A 15,733-nucleotide genomic window follows, 5' to 3' on the forward strand; every position below is an offset into this window, starting at 1 on the left:
GTCAAAAAAATCCTGCGGTATTTTTTTTGAATTTTCATTTGTTCATAAAATTAGTTACAATCATCTGTTTCAAGTCAAATATGCGCCGTTTTGTTCGATGACTTGTTCCCAACGAGATGCCAACTTCATAATACCCCTGTTATAGAAGCTCGCTTCCTTATTGGCAAAAACTCGGATAGCCAAATTTCACAGGCCTCTTTTGTGGCCAGCTTCTGACTACCTAGCTCGTTCGCCATGGACAAAAACAGGTGGTAGTCACTTGGTGCAAGGTCCGGACTATACGCCGGATGCAAAAGAACCTACCATCCGAGCTCCCGGAGCTTCTGGCGCGTCACCAAAGAAGTGTGTGGCCTGGCGTTGTCCTGATGGAAGACAATGCGGCCTCTGTTTATCAACGATGGCCTCTTCTTCATGAGTGCTACCTTCAAGCGGTACAGTTGTTGGCAGTACAGGCCGAATTGAGCGTTTGGCTATAGGGAAGCAGCTCATAATAGATTATTCCTTGACAATCCCACCAAACACACAGCAGAACCTTCCTGGCCGTTAATGAGGGCTTGGCCACCGTCTGAGCCGCTTCAGCGGGCTTCGACCCCGACCGTTTGCGCTTCACGTTGTCGTAAGTGACCCACTTTTCATCGCCAGTCACCATCCGCTTCAGAAACGGGTCGATTTTGTTGCGATTCACATGCGTCGATACGGTCAAAGATGTTTTTTTGCGTCAACGTGTGTGGCACCCATACATCGAGCTTCTTTGTGAATCCAAGCTTCTTCAAATGGTTAATAAAGGTTTGATGACTTATCCCCAGCTCTTGGCCGATGCTACGGCTGCTACTATGCCGGTCTTTCTCGACTAATTCAGCGATTTTGTCGCAATTTTCGACGACAGGCCTTCCGGAGCTTGGCGCATCTTTGACGACCTCTACACCAGAACGAGAACGTTGAAACCATCGTTGTGCGGTAGAAATGGAAACTGTATCGGGTCCATAAACTGCACAAATTTTATTGGCAGCTTGAGATGCATTTTTGCCTTTGTCATAGTAGTACTGTAAAATATGTCGGATTTTCTCTTTATTTTACTCCATATCTGCGACACTATAACTCACGAACGACTTAACCAAACAAAACACTATCACTACACTATCAAGGACTATATTATAGCGCGCAAAAATACCTTTCCAACAAGCTATAGTATGACTCGATACAATGAATACAACTAGAACTACGCGCTTACAACGACACCTCGCGGAAATGCCGCAGGACTTTTTTGACAGCCTAATATTTTGCATTGCCAATTCCCACAGGCTCCATGTTTTTGAAATCTGGGTTAGGGAAACCTTCCAATTTGCAAAAACGCAAACGAGTACAAAAGTACCCGCAGCTTGCATCTAATTTTGCAATGCCGATTTCCTCGGGCTTCATGGTTTTGAAATCTGTGTTAGGGAAACATTCCGATTTGCAGAAACGCAAACGAGTACAAAAGTACTCGCAGCTTGCATCTATTTTGCAATGTCGTTTTCCCCAGGCTCCATGGTTTTGAAGTATGTGTTAGGGAATCATCCATCCATTCCAGCGATCGTACCTCAATCGTTGCGTAATCATAACTGAATGGATTTCCGAGCGGCTCTCCCTTGTATATCGATTGGTGTGATTGGTGTGAGCCTGTTTTGAAAGCAATTTTAGGGCTATTGAAACAAGTTTTTGGATCAAAAAGTAACAAGCATATAACGCGTAGACATTTTATTTTTCAAGTGAAGTGATTATCATACCATTTCCTTCAGTTGTTTAGGAGCTATTAACGCTCAAAATCTCGTTCTCCGGCGTAACGCTTTCGTTTTCGAAACTTTGAACTTACACCCCAGTATAGAAATGAAAGACATAGTCCTACGTCAAAAAAAATCTTCACGCAAACTTAAAAGAAATACAGGAAATAAGAGTTTTGCTGTTTTTTAAATTTTCAAAAACTATGAAAATACAGGGTATTGACTAAGGCCAGTTTTCAACTATTTTCAAATTGGAGAAGATCCGTTTCTCACTGAAAAATTGTGTTCATGGGCTAATAGTTTGAAGGAAATAGAATTTGTATTAAAGTAATTTGGATACCCCAAGCAAATTATCTACCATTTCCAAACAAGTTCTTCAATTTGTTTCCTGGCTTTCAATGAAGTTGAACACTCCTATACTCGCGTGAAAAATCGTAATTTTTGTATTCTGGACTGTGCGCATCTCTGTGATATTCCCATTGTGTATTTTTAGGCGTTATTGGTATTTATTCAAAGAAAAAAGATATAATTTCCTACTGCAACGCATTTTTTAACTAGCTATAGTGAGAAAAGTAAGAGAGGTACGAGCATCTCGCTACCACAGCTTGATGCGTACTGAAAGTTGGAATCTTTTGACACCAAGATGGCGGCTCATATTACTTGACTTAATTGGATAAGATTTCGCAAAGTATTGGAATTTTATAAATTTAAAAAAAAAACATTATATCTTTATTTTGAAGAGTCCGACACTGCACTACTGTATATCAAAATTTGATCAATTAAAGAAGTTTTTGAATTGAAAGATACTGAAAAATATCGAAAATTTTTTTTTTTAATAATGTAATTGAATAATGAAATTTTTCTGTATGTTCAAACAGAAAGATAAAAGGCGAAAGACGCGAAACTAATTATTTTTGTGTTACATACGGAAGATATCACAAAAAAGAATTATAGCAAATATGTTTTAAACATAAACATAAAAACATTGTTTAGTAAATATCTATCAGAAGTTTTCAAAACATAAAGGAATATTGTTCATCCTTCATAATCTCACATCACATTCGTTAAAAAATAATTGCGACCAGTACGACACACATGTCGTAATTTAATACGACCGCAAAGGATTAAATTTATAAGTTCAATGTTGAATCATAATCTTAGCTTTAGTATCATTGATTGGCACAATTATTATAAATTTGACGATGTTGATGGTATCCACGTAAAAATTCGTAGTCACTGTGCTTTAGTAGGAAAAATGTTATTTATTTATTGAAAGGCTAGCCGATCACGCAGATTTTTGTATTTTTTCGCCTTAGATTGAACATGAGAAAGCAGTGCTAAACGCTAAATATGAATGATATAATGGCTCTCATTCAGACTGATTCGAATGATGTGTGAATGAAATTGGTGAGCTAGGAAAAAATATTATTGAGATCAAGCCATAACTAATATTGGATCGTTATTTTGAAAAATCTGTAAATCTGTATGAAAACCAGAGAAAACTGTAATCTGTATCTACAGATTCTTGGTTTCAAAAAGTCTGAAAAATCTGTATAAATACATATTATTCTGTGGATATGGTAACCCTGTAGGTGACTGCTTTCCAGTACAATTTCTGACTATTTTCTTGTTATAAAATAAATACCTTGGACCGACACTGATATTGTGAAAATGCTCCTGATGCGGACTAAATGGAAAGCGCAGGAAGAACAATTCGGGGATCAACGTTTGAACTCCAAAATTTCCAAGTGGTTTTCTGAATACCTTAAGATAGGGTTCAGGGGATAGATCCCTAAATTAGCTTTGGCGAATAGTCAAACAAGATATAGCCTCCATAATTCAACACGACTGTTAAGCTGCTGGCGCTCTTTCTCGTAACCTCGTAACCGAGTGGAAGAAGAGCTCGCTACGAGTAGTCAGAGAAGAGAAGAAGTCAGAGGCTAAGCGGAAACACCCGTTAAAAAATTTCCGGCAAAACAAACACCAAACAAAACGACCATTTTGCAAAACGGCCACAAAATTATTATTAATGGTTTTGTTAACGGAATTTTTCAAAGATATTCAAAATCAATGTGCAACAAACAACATAACGTAATCCTACGTTAACCATGCAATTATGTCTCGGGCACAATATTGAAATGAGGATGAGTGTTCTTATGAACCTCCCGTTTTTTGTAACGTTATACATAGTGCATGGTTATTACTGTGAGACATATGGCGAATTTCATGCCAACTCGTCTTAGAAGTTGCCAGCTCAGATTGCAGTGAAACATTCTAGATCAGTGAGACCTACAAATTTTTCGTCAAAAAATGAAATGTAAAATTTTCGCATGGAGACTTCTGACAAACTTATGTTTTACTCGTAACATTTTTGTGTGCAAATCCTCCCGATTGACATGTTTCTGAGCAGAAAAAAAGTTGCAGAACATATCAAACACGAGAATTTACACAGTAGTAATTTTTCAACGAAAACATGAAAAATTGCTGTTAGAACTTGTTGATTTGTTGATAACTTGTTGAATATTATCCAAAGTCCAAAAAAACGCTTTTGAGATTTTTTTTGAGAATCCTAATTTTTGAAATATATTTCTTTCGGGGTATTTTTTTAATATATTTTTTTATATCTGTTAATGGAAACTTCAACAATTTCCTATATTTCATGCTTTGGCTAAAATTGAGTAGATCTTTTAAGTTTTCAGTTAGAAAATTTTGAAATAAAATACGTAAATAAACTCAGGCCCTTTTTAAAAAGTGGTCTAGAATTTTTTCTTGAGATTTCAATTGCATACTTGTTACAAAGTTTCACTGCAATCTGAGATGGTGCTGCTAATGGCATAAAATTCGTCATATGCAACCCTTTTTTTGTGTAACTGATCAAAATGTTCCGAAAAAAATTGGAAATCATTTCATCAAAATTGATATCGCTGGTGCTAGAATTCGATCCAACAGGTGTTCATTGCAGATTTCTTTTTATCCAGTTGAACGTAAAAAAGTTATCAGTTATTTTCATTGTGTTATGTCATAATTAGTAATTTTCATATGGTTTTGGAACCAAACACATTTAAGGTTCAGGGCAAAAGAACCGCCTCACGCCTCACTCTCTCTTTCGGAAGTGGACAATAACAAACTGGAACAAAATGTTATTTAATATAGCAGCTATACCAACGAAAACTAATGCATTTATTCATGGATATAACCAAATTTACAACATGAGGTAACAAACGCCCGCAAAGCTGACAAAAGCACAGTGTTACGATACTTGTCGTAAATGACCAAAAATATTGACAAACAGCTCCACAAAGCGGTCTGTCAATCCGATCCTACACGCTAATCCGCCTCAACAATACTCAAGTTTCGCATTTTCTACGCGTTTTTTTGTTCTATTTAATTTTCACAATCGATTCGAATTATATGATGTCTAAAGTGACGCGAACATGGGTGGCAAAATAGACAGAATGAATTTCAGATCACTTTCAACACGTCAACAACAATAATACACCTTCTTATTTTTTCGTCTGTATGGAGGTCACCCATTGATTGTTGCTTCTCGTGTGGGTAATAATTATGTGCTATAGACACTATAATTCCGACACGTGCTGACAAAAAAAATCCGAAATCAGTCTTTGAGCGTCCAGTGGTGCAATGCCACTTCATTGAATAAATTATATATAATTTTTACGATCAGTTGCAACCAAAAAGATAATAATCTGGGTGAGCTTGAAAGAAAATGGCCTCATAATTATGGGCTAGAAATGGTTGAAATTTATTTTTTATGCGTGTGCGATTTTACATCAAATTATTTACGGATTCTTTCAGTAGACTATATTGAAAATCGCTAATGTCGCATGCCAAATCATCCATTCGGATGTCTGATCCATGGAACATTTTTTCTATCATTAAGAGATTTGTTTTTATGCCATCTTCGTGGCTTACAAACGTCCCATTAAACTTAACATTCGCGGATGCAAAAATACTGAAGGCCTCTTAGAGATGCTTATATTGTCCAACGATACGTTTTGGAAAGACGCCTTTGATATTTCATGGAAGACGTTGTCACACAACACATCATCAAGTCAAACTAGCTTCAATAGCGGGTCATTTATCACTCCTCGACATGGAACCGATCGAGCATTGGAATATCATGAATCATGTAGGTGGTAAAGATGACACCAGATCGATTGGCAGACGAAAGAATAATAAGCCTCCAACAGCTGTATGCAAATTTAATTCCACAAAGTCAACTGATTGATGAGCAAATTAAGTTTAATAAATTTAACGAAGTGCACATCACTGCCCGCTAACCAGTTTTTAAAGCGTGTACAAAGAGATATGGACCTCTTGGTTTTGCTTCTTCTTCCTCATGACTCTCTCTGGACTATGAATCCTATGAAAGCCTGGAAACGGTACCCAAGACGATATATGTCAGTCGAGATTAGACTCAACAGTGTCTTGGAGAGGAGACTTGTAAAGCTGATCGTATAATAAATGGGAAATAAACTTCGCGAGAAGGAAAAATTATGCGATTAAACTTTCGCACCATGCTGGGCGCGATGAAGCCGTGAGGCAAAAAAATATAAGTGTGCCTCAGTAGAAAGGCTAGAGAGTTTCCTATTTTTTCCGAGCATCTATAGGGCAATGAAGTGGGTAAGCGCAGTTCAGTCATGACATTAAACGAATGCTTTGTTCCGCGCAAATGGTGCAATGGCTAGCAAAGTGTTCACTCTACGAGATGATTACGCGGTCGTCTTCGAATGTCAATACTGTGCATAAAAATACCAATTCATACATACCATAAGGATGTCATAGAAGATTCAATTGAAAAAAAGTATGAAATCACCAAATTCTCTAGAATTTAGAAAATTGAGCAATTATAGGTATATTAAGAGCGAATATTTTTTCTTCATTTTTTCACTTGACAAATTTCTTTAAAAAAATGTTAATAATTAAAAATTTAAAAATTGTGTTCGCTACACAATAGAAAAAAAGTAATGCATTGGATAAGAACCGCATGAAAAAAGTTTTCTTAAGAAAACAACAAAAATCCTAAGGATTCCATTCGTCGTCAACATTCGATTTGCTTTTTTCGCTGATTAAGCAGCCGACTAACTTGCACAGATCATAAATATTAACTCTTTGCTCCATTCAATAAGCTCCTACTGACACCTTAAAACAAACAAAACAAAATATGAGAATGGGAAATAGGTGACACAGTCCCTATGTGGAACGATGGAATACATGTTAAACATAGAAAAACAAAAATAATTGACCGATGACCGATTATTCGTGGAATAGTCGGGCTAGCTCACCGCGGATAACACAACAAATGACTAAAAATGAGGTGCAAACACAAAAAACAGATATTTCAGTATGAAAACAATGTTTTATCAATACAGGAATCATTGGATTATCCATCTGTAAGGTCGTGTACACTAGTTGTCAAATAATGTGAATGTCAAAACAAGAGAACAAAAATCTACCACTCATCGTCAAATTTGGGGTAGGTTCATAGAATTACTATGGAACTCGCTTTCGCGGATTATCCGCTCGCGGATAATGGGGGTTCTACTGATTCGTCAAACTTTGTCCCACCCAAAATTAATTTCTTGATATGAACTCTTTCGTACAGACACAATTTTCGCTCATGATTCTTAATTCACATGCAAATAACATGTTTCTCCATTACATACAATACATGTTTGATACAGAAAAGTACATTTTCATTCATAATTTTTGTTTTCAAAGCGTTATTCCACCTGAGAATTTTATTGCTATTTTCGCCTCACGCCAACTGGGCTAACAACGATGTAATAGTAGAACATATGAGAATAATTTTTTGCGAAAATTCTCTCAAAGCCTTTCAAAGATTTCAAAATTTAATTACGTAACATTGATCTACGCTTAACGTAACATTGATCTACGGGAAGAGATGAATAGAACAAAATAAAGACGGCTCAAATCGGGGCATCCCTTCCTCGGGTTTAGCGCTTACCAACACATTTGGCCTTCCATTTTTACTTATACAGATGACGAGTTTTTGTAAAGATGCAAGCCAATTATAGTACAACAAAATATTAAAGGGTCAAAGGGTATTCAATCAATGTAGAATTCTGCGATTGGACCCACAAACGTTCGCTCGATAAGAAATCGTGAATGTTTGAAATATAAAAATGAATATAAAAAAAACAAATTTTGGCCGGGACGAATTTCGCCGGGTCAGCTAGTTCTCCAATGAAAACATGAAAACGTTGTTGTTAGAGAAGTATTAGGAGCCTTTCTTCCGATGTAAGGGTGACTTATTGGTAATTCTATGGACTATTATTATTATTTTCACTCAGAATTTAAAAAAAAATTCAGAAAAATGAATTTTAATTTAGAAAATTTTTTTTTTCAGTATAATTTTACTAAATTGCTTTGATTGTTTTTTTTAATCACAATTCTCTATATTTCATTCTCTTTAAAAAAAATTTGGAAGTTCCGAAAGTTTTTAAGTTTAAAATGTTTAAAAAAAAGTTTAAAAAAAACTTCAAATTTCAGAAAGTTTTAAGAATTTTCAACAAAAAAAATTTATTAATAACAATAGTATGAAAATTAAAATTCCTTTTTTTCAAAAAAAAACTTAAGAGACGAGTTAGCATGAAAATTTAGGCCATACAATTACCAATAAGTCACCACTGGGCACTGTTACAAGGAAAGAGTTTTTCTAACAATAACTTTTTCATATTTTCTTTTAAAAATTACTATTAATGTTCTCGTAACATTTTAATGTGTATTATCGCGATTGACATGTTCAGATTTTTTTCTATTACAAAACATGTCAAGAACATGCCAAACCCGAGAATTCACACACAAGAATGTTACGAATAAAACATTTTTTTTAGGAGCCTCCATATAAAAATGTCATATATTCCAGAAACCGTAAAGGATAGAAAGTTGAATTCTTAGAAAAAAGGTCGTATTTTAATAAGATCCAAAATATTGTCGAATACACAGCAGCGCTATCTAGATTTATATTTTTATATAATTAGAATTAATTGTAATCTTTTCAAAGAAAGCTTGAAAAAGTTGATGTTAGAAAAACACTTTCCCTGTAAAAATGCCCATCTTCCGATGTATGGATGACTTGTTGGTAAATGTATGAACTATTAAAAAATAGGTTTTTTGAAAAAAAAAAACATGAAAATAATTTTCTTCAACAATTTCCTATGTACATTTCATTCTTTACTCAAAATTTTGTAACGCTTTGTCTCAAATTCCCAATTTTGAAATGTAAATTTACAAAATTTTAATGTTTTAAATAATTGAATAATGAAGACCCTGACATTCTTTGAGGCATATGCTTCATTTTAACATTATTTAGAGGTATCGATACAGCCTCTTATTCATAAGACTAAGCATTTGTAAAAAAGTTACTGCCAAAACCAGTAATTAACTTTTTGTGTTAAGCAAATTGTGTAAATAACAAGCATCGTTAATTTTTCAGTTTTAGTAGTTGTTTAAACTATTTGGTTTGCTATTTTCATGCTAAGTACTAGAAAAGGTATGAATCTACTACAAATAGATTTATTCATCTATGCAAAAATCTTCATTAAAATAAGTACTTAAATAATGTTCGGGATTTGAGTCAGTGACAAGAATGGTGTTCGGAATTTGAGACAAATGTAATTAAATAATGTTATTAATTAGTCAAATGAAAAAAAGATTCTATTGTATTCAAAAACTGAATTAATTTCGCGTAACAGTACCACTTTGAGTAATGAGATGCTGTTTAGTGGCCAACAAGGCTTAAGTTTTCGGAATTTGAGACAAAACGGTAAGTATTATAGTTTTCGAGTTAGAAATTTTTGTAAAAAATAAAGAAAATTTTTTTGCCCAAAAAGTAGTATAATATTAGGCTGTCAAAAAAGTCATGCGGTATTTTTTTTGAATTTTCATTTGTTCATAAAATTAGTTACAATCATCTGTTTTAAGTCAAATATGCGCCGTTTTGTTCGATGACTTGTTCCCAACGAGATGCCAACTTCATAATACCCCTGTTATAGAAGCTCGCTTCCTTATTGGCAAAAAACTCGGATAGCCAATTTTCACAGGCCTTTTTTGTGGCTAACTTCTGACTACCTAGCTCGTTCGCCATGGACAAAAACAGGTGGTAGTCACTTGGTGCAAGGTCCGGACTATACGGCGGATGCAAAAGAACCTCCCATCCGAGCTCCCGGAGCTTCTGGCGCGTCACCAAAGAAGTGTGTGGCCTGGCGTTGTCCTGATGGAAGACAATGCGGCCTCTGTTTATCAAAGATGGCCTCTTCTTCGTGAGTGCTACCTTCAAGCGGTCCAGTTGTTGGCAGTACAGGTCCGAATTCAGCGTTAGGCCATAGGGAAGCAGCTCATAATAGATTATTCCTTGACAATCCCACCAAACACACAGTAGATCCTTCCTGGCCGTTAATGAGGGCTTGGCCACCGTCTGAGCCGCTTCAGCGGGCTTCGACCACGACCGTTTGCGCTTCACGTTGTCGTAAGTGACCCACTTTTCATCGCCAGTCACCATCCGCTTCAGAAACGGGTCGATTTTGTTGCGATTCACATGCGTCGATACGGTCAAAGATGTTTTTTTGCGTCAACGTGTGTGGCACCCATACATCGAGCTTCTTTGTAAATCCAAGCTTCTTCAAATGGTTAATAACGGTTTGATGACTTATCCCCAGCTCTTGGCCAATGCTACGGCTGCTACTATGCCGGTCTTTCTCGGCTAATTCAGCGATTTTGTCGCAATTTTTGACGACAGGCCTTCCGGAGCGTGGCACATCTTCGACGACCTCTACACCAGAACGAAAACGTTGAAACCATCGTTGTGCGGTGGAAATGGAAACTGTATCGGGTCCATAAACTGCACAAATTTTTTTGGCAGCTTGAGATGCATTTTTGCCTTTGTCATAGTAGTACTGTAAAATATGTCGGATTTTCTCTTTATTTTACTCCATATTTGCGACACTATAACTCATGAACGACTTAACCAAAACAAACACTGTCAAGGACTATATTATAGCGCGCAAAAATACCTTTCCAACAAGCTATAGTATGACTCGATACAATGAATACAACTAGAACTACGCGCTTACAACGACACCTCGCGGAAATACCGCAGGACTTTTTTGACAGCCTAATATTTCTTTTTGTAAATTCCAAGTATGCAAATTTGCTTAAACAACCAATGCTTTACACCCACAACGTTTCACTGCTATCTGAGATGGTGCAACCAATTCCTAAGACGAGTTGGCATGAAATTCGTCACTAACAGCTTAATAAAAAAAACTGGATTAAATAGCAAATGAATAACAATGCTCTTACCGTTCTCCGTTTTTAGGTGTATGTGTATTGCCATTCAAGTAGAAGTAATCTGAATCACCTGAAAATAAAATATGAAACAACAATTAGAAGCTGTTTGAAAAAGTTTGTGGATTGAAAATTTAAATTAAAATAAAGTCTCTCAAAATGCAAAACACGCATGATATCACTTTTTAAAGTAATAAATAAATTTTCTTTCATCCAACGCCGTGTTGAGAATACATATTAGGATATTTTTATATTACTGAATCAGGAGCGCAAAGCGCTAATTATATGAACAAATGTTTTCGAACATATAAAATCAACAATCCATTTATCTCCTGCGCCTGTTTTGCAAAGAACCTCCGCCACCACGACTGCACACGCCCTAACAACACGCCTTCTCGTCTCAATAAAGAGAAGCGGTTTTGTATTCGTTCCAACCAAACGATGTGCTAATGGATGCGTGTTTGTTATTCTTTCACAGCTTCGTTTTTCGTACACTTGTAAAATTTATTATCATTTAATTGTGTTGCTCCCCGCCGATTTCGCTCTCTCTCTCAAGCTCAAGTGGCTTGATGAGCCCCACTCAGACTTCGCCTCGGGTTAGTTGATCGCCACGCTCTCTCAGCATTACAATTATTTTTCCAATTAACTCGTCGATCGTGACACCGTCGGCCGCTTCCCGATTGGCTGCTGCACCACCCACTGACTCGAATGGTGGTCGAATCTCGCCCCGAAAACCACTTGGAAAGCAGCGGCGCGGCGCGTTATTTTGGCACGATCATTATCCGGTTGATTTGTTGTGGAGTATCACTCTCGAGCGTAATTTTTAACGTTCTTTGGTTTCCTATTACGCCTCGGTTATTACGAGGTTCGAAAATTTCTCGGCTCTTTAAAGCAGAAAAATAGACAATTAATCGCTTCCCGGTCCGCGATCTCTTTCTCGGCTCGCGTCCCTTCAAGTGGTCGCCAGCCAGAAATGCATCTATCGACAGCGCAGTTACGTAGTTTCCGCTTGGCCGAGTTTTGGCTGTTTTGTTTATCGATTTGAGGTCGAGTGCGGGGCATACATGCTCCCCAAACGAAAATATCGGTGAGCTCCATGTGGTGCAGTAGCATGCGCAGAATATGATGCCAACGGGAAGATGCGGTGGGGGAAATGCAAGCGACGAAAGAAGAAGGAAAACAAAAATTGCGTAAATATTGGGCGCACGACGAATGATTGATCTTGGTTTTTGGAAGTTACGTTATGTGCACGAGGATTTGATATTACGTGGTCGAAATTGATTTTAATTAGCGATTTGTGTTATTCGTATTCATTCGAATTAATCGTATTCATCCGCTTATTTCATATGGTAACCTTTTTCTCTTGTTGAGTGCAGACGCTAATAATATGACATTTTCGTCCCAAATAATTCGGATTATTTAAGCATACAACATTCGCAACTAGAATCGATATGATTCAATTAGACTTTGTGAGCACAATTGAATATTCGTGAAACGAAATATCAGTGCGAAATCATTTTCATCAGTTAATGAATATTAGCGCCCATTGAAGATATAATACATATTTTAACTTAAAAAACGGCAACTTTTCCGTTAATTAACTAATTAACAATGTGTATACTTTGTAAACATTTTTTTATCGTGTGTTCATTCTTCAATTCATTCGCATCTAACCTTGAAGAAAACTAATTCAAAGGTAAACCCCAACCATCTCATAGTTTTTAGGCTGATGTTAAACACAGGATAAAAGGATAAATGTAACAGTGATTTTTTCCGCAGCTGTAATATACTGCATTCACAAGCGACTATATAATTGTTCCACCATTACTTCACATTTCTAATGGCGGGTTTACATCAGGGAGATCTATAGCTATAGATGGATTTATTCACGAGAAAATAGATGTAAACGGGTGAGAATATATATGCTACATTTCATCGAGGTATATATAACCACTATGAATAGAATAAATTCAGGCAGCGGTGTAGTGAGGGTAGACAGCGCCCCCGGTAAACGATTAAATTGGCGCCCCAAAAAGTACCACTTTTTTACATTTTTTCACTAATTTGGAGCCATATATACCAATGTTGACTTTGAACAGTTTATTCGTATTTGGAAGGCTAGAAATATCATTACCATCTTCGCTTATTCTCTAGGCAAATCTAGGTTGCCATACAAATGAAACACAAATTTCTGCATTACTCGAGAATTAATCAAGCAAATGAAACGAAATTTTAGGGTGTAATTAATGTTTCTATCGTAGTTAGACTCTTCAAACCACCCCCTCCCCTCCCCCTTCTAATGGGGGGCTGCCATACAAATGAAACGCAAATTTCTGCTTTACTCGAGAATTAATCAAGCTAATGAAACCAAATTTGGCATGTGGAGGATTTAGGGTGCAATAAATGTTTTTACGGTATTAGACACTCCACCCCCTCTTTAAGGGGGAGCTGCCATACAAATGAAAGACAAATTTTTGTATAACTCAAAAACTAATCAAGCGAATGGAGCCAAATTCGGCATGCGAAGGTTTTAGAGGACACGGCAACGTTTCTATGGTCAATAGACACTCCTCCTGTCTCTCTGAGAGAGGGGAGCTACCATACTAATGAAGCATACATTTCTCCATAATCCAAGAACTAATCAAGCAAATAGAACTAAATTTGGATGTCTGTCTTTATTCTATCAGATTTTCTGTATAAAACATTTATTCCATGAAACGGAGAAACGTGTTATTTGCAAATGGTTGAAAGATCTTGAACGAGAATTGTGTCTGAAAATAATCTGATATTATAATGATGAGTTATGGTAGAAGTACTAGGATTTTTCTAGTAAAAGGTACATTCAACGGGGTCGATTAGAAGATCAATCAATGAACAGTTCTGCGATTGACCCATGAACTTGCGCTTAGTAAGAAAATGTGAATGTTTGAAGGTCAAAAAACAAATTTTAGGCGGGACGTTTGGCGGTTTGCCGGGTCAGCTAGTTCATAAATAAATAAATAATCCATAAAATAAATATCTGTTCATGTCTCCTAAAATATGAACACAGTTCAAACAACTGGTGACTTCAACGGGGGGTCTTCGTAGGCACATATATTACGCGTTCGCTTACTAAGCGATCGATCGTGAGTTCAAACTCAGGGCCCTCAATTGACCATCTTTGTGTTATTATGAAATAAATACGTCCACGCAACCATCATCAGCGATCGATCCACGATGGAACAAAGATCAATTCATCCATACAACTGCTCTGCTCTGCAAGCTGCTGTTTTATAAATAACCAAACAATGATCAATATCAACTGTCTCCGCTGTCCGATCCGCTGAACAATGGAAGAACAGAATGAAAATACCCTTACACCTAAATGGCTACTACTGTATAATAATTTACCATAATGTAATGGAACAGAAAACCTAACGCCTAAATGGCTACTACTCCTGTATAATTAACAATTTATAGAAACATGAACATATGTACATGTACACGATTAAAACCCGGCTCTGTATACAGCTGAAATGCTAATGAGCCTAATAAATAAATAAATGGGATCAGAAAAAACTGATGATTTGTTGAAGATATCAGATTGAATAAATCGAGCAATTCCTTACTATTATCTTGGAATGAAACTGAATTAACATTTTAAAAGAATTCAGGATATGCTGGTGCACGATGCTATTTGGTATTGGAGCATTGAAATTGTACTTCGCCGGTACGTATGGTGCTCGTTATTGAAGACTATGTTCATGATGTATAGAAATATATAGAAAAACGTATGAAGATACTTCCACCTTTCGCCGATATAATATATATAAGAACTAGAAAATCAGTATGTGTAGTATCACAAACAAATCTTAGAGAAATTTCGATTGGATTGGTATGCGAGTCAGCAAAGTTCTATTACAGCAAAAATTGTTATTAATGTTAAAATTATTTTATAAATGCGTGACGTTTTCTGATTTGGCGTAATAATGGCGTAGTCCTACGTCAGAAGAAAGAGGCAGACTTGAAGGTAATACAGAAAGAGAAAAAATGAAAGAAAATGAAAATACGAAGGAAACAAGAATAAAGAAAGAGATAAAAAAAGACGGGCGGGTAATGTCGGGGACATAACCGGAGTGACGTAGGACTATACAAAGGGGACAGCTCTTGTTAAATATATATTTTAAATATATTGTTTTATTTTCTTCTCCTACGTGAAGATAGGTAGGTAGATAGGTAGGTACCTGAAAAATGGATTAGTGTACTGTTTACTCTTTATGAACATGTTGGTGGTTCTGAAAAGAACCTTTGGCGTTGTGTTTTTGCGTTTTTTGGTTTCCCTTTCGACAGTCCCCTCTGGGCTGGTTTTATTGTGGCTCTCCACTGGGCTAGAGGCGAATGAACTTCAAAGTTTAAAGCCTCTTAAAAACAAAGAAAGAAAGAAAGAAAAATACATTCATTACGATTTGTTCGCACGTTGGATTCACATGCAGGCTAAAAACGGTCCTTTTCAGGATCACAAAATTATCTTCAATCCAAAGAGTTTATTGTTTTGTTATCACTCGATATCCCCATCTTGTTCGGCTAAACCTTTCTGTTTAGCGATTGCATTTGCCACTCACCACAGCTTTCACAGTTGGGAAATTTCTTCCCATCCAGCTTGT

The 15,733-nt window shown here is 36.5% G+C and overlaps 1 protein-coding gene across 2 annotated transcripts in view; it reads right to left on the reverse strand.

The window, feature by feature from the left end:
• Nucleotides 1-15,733, reverse strand: part of LOC129780562 (GTPase-activating protein CdGAPr) — a 197,467-nt gene that overhangs the window by 83,225 nt on the left and 98,509 nt on the right. For both annotated transcript variants that reach the window (XM_055788946.1, XM_055788945.1), the window contains exon 2: nt 11,106-11,163. The gene's annotated coding sequence lies outside the window, so the exon portion shown is untranslated. The remainder of the gene's footprint in view (nt 1-11,105; nt 11,164-15,733) is intronic.

The sequence above is a fragment of the Toxorhynchites rutilus genome, chromosome 3 (assembly GCF_029784135.1).
Source record: "Toxorhynchites rutilus septentrionalis strain SRP chromosome 3, ASM2978413v1, whole genome shotgun sequence".
In the NCBI taxonomy this organism is placed as follows: Eukaryota; Metazoa; Arthropoda; class Insecta; order Diptera; family Culicidae; genus Toxorhynchites; species Toxorhynchites rutilus.